We start from the raw sequence: 6403 nt of genomic DNA, 5'->3' as shown, positions 1-6403 counted from the left end.
AGTCAGTGGGAAAAGAGCTGAATTGGCTCCTTTATAAATAGATGTCATGAGCCCCTCTAACCTACCAGGAGCTCCAAGAGATGCATTTATACACATCAATTCATTTACTCCTCTTCACTGCCTTAGGAAGGAGGTGCCATCAGGAACTGCGTTACAGAGGAGCGCTCTTGGCTCAGAGAGGTGATGTCACCCGTGGGAACTCACCTGGCCACCACACAGAGGGAAGCCAAGGTCGGAACCCAGAAGAAAGGGGAACATTCTTGCAAGCAACATGGTGATGTGAGCGGGTGTAGAGTCAGCGGGGACAGCTGGGTGTGACCATCTTCTAGCTGCCTGGTGAGCTTGTCAACTTACCCAAACATTCCATGCCTTAGTTTCTTCGTCTGGGAACTGGGGATAATCATGCCTGTCTAGCGGGTTTGCAGTACAGACTACACAACAAACTGCATAGAAGGCACTCAGCACAGTGTCAGTGCGTGACGGATGTTCAGTAAACGCCGGCTGTTATTATAGGTGCTGTTCCAGTGCTCTCGGGAGCAGCGCTGAGTGTTGGATGAAACTCATCATCTGAGCAGAGCAGGGCTTTTGCGATAGTGGAAGCCATGGAGGTCTTCGTAGAGTGTCTGTCTGCCTCTGTCTCTTGGGAAGGGGGCAAACAAACCCAGAGGGCTGGCTCTGCTGAGGCCACTGCCCTGGCGTTCGGGGCAGCGGGAAGCTGGCCAAGCTCCCAGACAGCCTGTCTCGGGCCGGGAGCACAGAGCCGTTGCCTCACCAGCTTGTAATGAGCTGCGTCTCCATCCTGATTAGGGGAACAATCTTCACTCAGAAAGATTCAGGGGAAGGAAGTGACAGCGTCGTGGGGACAGGGCATAACCTCGCCTCCCAAGGAGGGGCTGGCTTCTGGGGAGCTGGTGACTTGAAGGTCACAGCCCAAGATGGTGCCCATCTCCAGGGAGGAGGCTGTGCAGACCCCACCGGGGCAAGTCTGGGTCAGAGTACGAGACACACCAGGGCCAGCCCAAGCCTCGGTCTGCAAGCTGGGGAGGCAGCTGCTCGCAGGCTCTGGTTTGCCAGGAAGGCAAGCAAGGAAACCAACATTCTCTGGGCACCTTCTGGGCACCAGGCCCGATGCCAGCCTTATGACATCATCACTGCCATCCACACCGTCCTATGAAAAAGAACATTTGGGCACCGTCGTTTCCAAAACTGTGGATTGCAGCCTATTACTGGGTTACAGAAACAGTTTAGTGGGTGACAAATAGCATTTTAAAAATAACATGATAAAAAAAAAACAGAAAAAAAAAAACCAAAACCAGAAAACTTCAGAGTGCACTGCACAGAGTACGGATTAGTATTGTCTTGTGGGAGTTGTGGAAGCTGCATTTCTTTAGTGGGAGCGTGTTTGGGAACTGTGTTGTCCAGGGGATAGAAATCATGCCCATTTCATAGAACTATTGTAGGGATGGAGTGAGTTCAATCCTGTAAGTGGTTAAGGCAGTGGAGCCCGGTTTGCCAGCACCACCCATGTCCCCTTGGAGACAGTCCAGTTTCCCCGCATGCCCCATGACATCCCGAGTCTCTCTCCTGAGGGTGTTCTCTGGCTGTGGGAATACACTTAGCCCAAGCACAGGGCAGGTAAACCGTGGCCAAGTGAATACCCCAGGAGCAACTCTCAGCCTCTGAGGACTGGGGAGCTGGTGGATTAACACTTCTTCCATGCAATGATTCTGAGAATCTCCCTCCCAGTCTCTCAGAGGGTGCCCAGTGGGGCTGAGCCTCAGTGGCCCACAGAAGCACTCCCTTCCTCGTCTCCCTGCCCCTCTCTCCCTCTGCTTCCTGGGGCCCCCTCCCAAATCAACTTCTTACATCTATATCCTTGTCTGGTGTCTAATCTTATTTTGGATGAACCCAACTTAAGACAAGCAGATCTGGCACAAAGTAAGTGCTCAATAAATGTTAGTTTGTAGGAATCATGTTCATCTTGAGATAGGATCTGTGTAAATACTTGATATGCATCATCTCATTTAATCTTCCCCCGAACCCTCTAAGGTAGGAACTGTGATTGTCCCCATTGTCCAGATAAGGAAACCAAGGCTTAGAAAACTTCAGCTCCTTGATCAAGGTTACAGAGAAACCTTACACAGAAACCTACAGAAAGGGGAGAGCTCCATGCTGGACCCATGTGTGTTACCAAAGCCCTTGTTCTCGACCTCTGCACTCCACTTAATCCGCACAACCAGGCTGCCCGCTAATGCCTATTGCTTCCCCCATCTGACAGATGTGCAGATGGAAAGTTCAGGGAAGTTAAGCACCCGTTTCCCACACTAGCACTGCCAGGCTGGGACCAGCACCGGGCATTCTGTCTCCTGGCCTATGCTTCCCAGCGCCCTGGGAAGGGCAGGCATGGGAGAAGTCCCCTTCCTTGTAAACAAGACCCCGAGGTGGAAACTGGCCAGCTGTCCATTAAACTTGCAGTACAGGAGAGAGGTAGGATGCACACGAAAAGAAGGAACAGTCTTAGCAGGTTTACTGGGACTTCCAGACAGAGAGAAGTCTGTTCTCGTGCTTGTACCTCACCTTTTCAGCCTTCTGTTAAATGGGGCTGATGGTCAGGTATGAAGTGCCCTACTCACTGCTGGCTTCAACTTGCATCTTCTCATCCTTACCTCCAGCAGCTCCACCACTTCCACCAAAGTACCGGGAGTTGTATGTGCCTTCAGTCTGAGCTCCATCTGCATACAGCTCCCTGTGATTATTCACTAAACATCTGCTATGTGCTGGGCATCGTGCTAACCTCTTGGTTCTTCAACCACCTCTTCTAATAAAGTGAAATAATCTTAGTATCCTCTTCATGGGAATGTTATGAGGATTACATGAGCCAATTGTGCAAACCACATATCTAACAAAGGACCCATATCTAGCGTATTTAAGGACTCCCAATACTCCGCATTAAAAAACCAAACAATTCAATTAGAAAGTGAGCAAATGACACGAAAAGCCATTTTACCAAAGAGGATATATAGATGGAAAATAAGCACGTGAAAAGGTAGGCAACATCACTAGCTATTAGGGAAATGCAAAATAAGACCATGATGAGATACCACCATACACCTATTAGAAGAGCTAAAATAAAAAAAATAGTGGTAACAACAAATGCTGGTGAAGATGTGAAGAAACTGAATCACTCACACATTGCTGGTGGAAATGTAAAATGGTACAGCTGCTCTGGGAAACCACTGACTCTTTCTCAAAAAACCCAAGAACTGTACTCCTGGGCATTTATCCCTGAGAAATGAAGACTTATGTTCAAATAACACCTATACATGAATGTTTATAGCAGTTTTATTTGTAATAGCCCCAAACGGGAAACAACCCAGATGTCTTTCAATGGTTGAACTATGGTACATCCATACCATGGCATATTACTCAGTGACAACAAAGGAATGAACTATTGATACACACAACAACTTGGCTAGATTATGCTGAGTGAAAAAAAATCCAATCTTACAAAGTCACATACTGTGTCATTCCATTCAGATAACACCATTGAAATGAGAAAATTCTGCAGATGGAGAATCTACTAATGGTTGCCAGAAGTTAAGGATGGTAGAAGGAAGGAGGCTGGTATTTCTATAAAGGGGGAGCATAAGGGAGGTTTTTGTTGAGATAGAATAGATCTGTATCTTTTTTTAAAAGATTTTATTTATTTTACAGAGAGAGAGAGAGAGAACAAGTAGGGGGAGCAACAGAGGGAGAGGGAGAAGCAGGCTCCCTGCTGAGCAGGAAACCTGATGCGGGGCTTCATACCTGGAACCTGGGGTCATGACCTGAGCCGAAAGCAGACGCTTAACCTGACTGAGCCACCCAGGTGCCCCAATAAATATGTATCTTGATTGTGGTGGTGGTGACATAAATCCACACAAGTGATGAAACCACACATACCTACAAACACATCATCATAACAACGTCAATTTCCTAATTTTGATACTGTGCTACAATTATAAGATGTAAGGAGAAAACTGGGTGAAGGGTATGAGGGATGCCTCTATGTTTTTTTTAAAGATTTTATTTATTTATTGAGAGCGAGAGAGAGAAGGAGAGCACGAGCGGGGGTGGGGAGAAGCAGCAGAGGGAGAAACAGACTCATCGAAGAGCCGGGAGCCAGATGTGGGACTCCATCCCAGGACCCCAAGATCCTGACCCGAGCCAAAGGCAGATGCCCAACTGACTGAGCCACCCATGCACCCTGCAGATCTATGTTTTAAATGAGTGGTAAAGAGTTTCGATCAGTGCCTAAGTAAGTACTTAATCAATATTAGCTCTCATTGTTATTACATAATTTTCCTTATTACTGTATACAAGGCATTTCATTTAATGCTCACAATAAGTTTATGAGGAAGATTGTTTTTACCCCCATTTTGCGACTGGAATACTAAGACTTAGGCACATTAGATAACTTGTCTAAGTTTACATACCCAGAAAGACCTAGAAATTGAAGCCAAAATCCATAGACCTCCCATATACATGTGGGTACAAAGGCCAGTAAGATCAAAATCTCTGCTCTAGTCAAGTTCATAACACAGTGACTGAAGTAAGAGATATAACTCAAACCCAAGCAGAATGTCATATCTGCTGTATAAGTTCTGTGGGGGGACAGGAGCAAGAGGAATAAAAGAATTCCAACTGAAGAGATCTAGGAAGGTTTCCTGGAGGAGGTGGCATTTGGGATTGTTTTGAAAATAAGTAGGAGCTCAGTGGGCATGGAAGGGAGTAGTGGTGCAGGAAAAGGCATGTCACGAAGAAAGAACCTGATTGTTAAGGGGTGGGAGTGTTTGAAGGAGAGCAACAAGCCCAATGCATGTGACCAGAGGCAGATGCAGATTAAGGAAATGCAGAGAGCAGTCAGCGAAGATGGACTTGGAATGACAGGCTAGGGATTGGGCTTGTTCTCCCAGCTTTGGTTCACTGTAACCTCCAAAGTCTGCTGTGGACATTAAGAGGCAATGTCTACAGTACATGCGCAATGAAAACAATGTACACAACAAGGGGCCAGCTTTCTGTTCATGTTGCAACAGTCAGGCAGGGCTGCACAGGGATTCTGGGCTCCCAGGAAGTGAAGAGGTCCTGGAGGTCTATATAAGGACCTCCAGATAAAGTTTTCCAGGGTCCTTCCAAGGCCAAGCCCCAGCAGATCCTGAAGGCAACCTCTGCCTCTCGGGTGTCCTAGGGCCCCACAACAGTTACCCTGGGCTTTGGAGTTTTATTTCTTAACAGTAAGTTAGGAACCCTATCACACTTGTACTTATTTATCTTCCTTCTCTGACATTAACTTCTGTGTGCTCAGGATCCAAGACTGTATGGGTCATCGTTGAACCCGGCTTGGAGTCGACTGCATAGAGGTGTCCAGATTCAGTTCCATTCCAACAATCCAGTGTTGATTTATCAGGTACCTGCTAAGCACAGACCCTGTGCTTGGGATTGGAAGTGAAAGAACAAGATGCAGTCCCTTAGCAGAGAAGAGACAACCATGGTGAACACACACCAAGCAGTGGCTGAGCCAACGGTCCAGAAGCAAAGGGACAGGAAACTACCCAAACTGACCGGTGGAGACAGTAACATCTGTGTAACTTATCTTTAAAAATGTGGAGGTGAAGCCTCATTCTCCAGGAGAACGGGCACTGCTGGTTGCGGTGTCCAGAAATTCTTAATGCAGCTAAACTGAAACATAGACCGTGCCTCCATCTCAGTAAATGTATTGCAATGGTGACGATGAGACCTGTAATTTTTTTTTTGCTAAGGTCATGAGTGAATATTGGAAGTAAATGACCTCCATATTAAAAGTGTATTAAGGAATAATACATTTTAGATCACTAGCCAAAATAGCAATGTACTTTCTGCAATCCGACTTCCAGAGCTCTAAGGTGAATCATTAGAAGAAACTAGAGTCCAAAGATGCTAGGTGGGAAACTGATGAAGTATGTCATCACTATGTCCATATTCCAGTGAAAAGAAAAGAAGCTCAGGAAGAGAACTGTGACAAGGCTGACTGACAGACAGTGGGGGATGAGGGGGTGTCGACATGAGATCTTTCAAAAAGGCCTATCTTGAAGATAAGTCGACTCAGATTTTGTAGGAACTAGGTGACTTTGATGGGTAGTAGAATGAATCATAACATGTAAAACTACTTAAATAAAAATTTATTGACTAAAAAATTTTTTTATTGACTTAAAAAATTGTGGAGCTGGTATCTGGTTGGCTGTGGGTGTTTGCAGTTAGGATTGTTGCTCGAATGTTCACTTTGCTTTGCCTTTACTGGACTATTCCCGGGGCCTGGCTTAGCTGATGCTTTGGGAAAATGATTTTGAGCTGTACAGATAGCTTTTTTCAGATGTACACTCAAGCT

At 46.2% G+C, this 6403-nt stretch overlaps 1 non-coding gene across 1 annotated transcript; it reads left to right on the top strand.

Moving 5' to 3' along the window:
• The first annotated feature begins 5652 nt into the window (after positions 1 to 5652).
• On the top strand, positions 5653 to 5787 carry LOC118016349. The gene has a single exon (XR_004680780.1). It is a non-coding gene; the product is annotated as a small nucleolar RNA SNORA1 (small nucleolar RNA).
• Positions 5788 to 6403: the final 616 nt, after the last annotated feature.

The sequence above is a fragment of the Mirounga leonina genome, unplaced genomic scaffold (genome assembly GCF_011800145.1).
Source record: "Mirounga leonina isolate KUSES-001 unplaced genomic scaffold, KU_Mleo_1.0 Mir_166, whole genome shotgun sequence".
Lineage (NCBI taxonomy): Eukaryota > Metazoa > Chordata > Mammalia > Carnivora > Phocidae > Mirounga > Mirounga leonina.
This window is presented reverse-complemented; position numbering and strand designations above follow the sequence as displayed.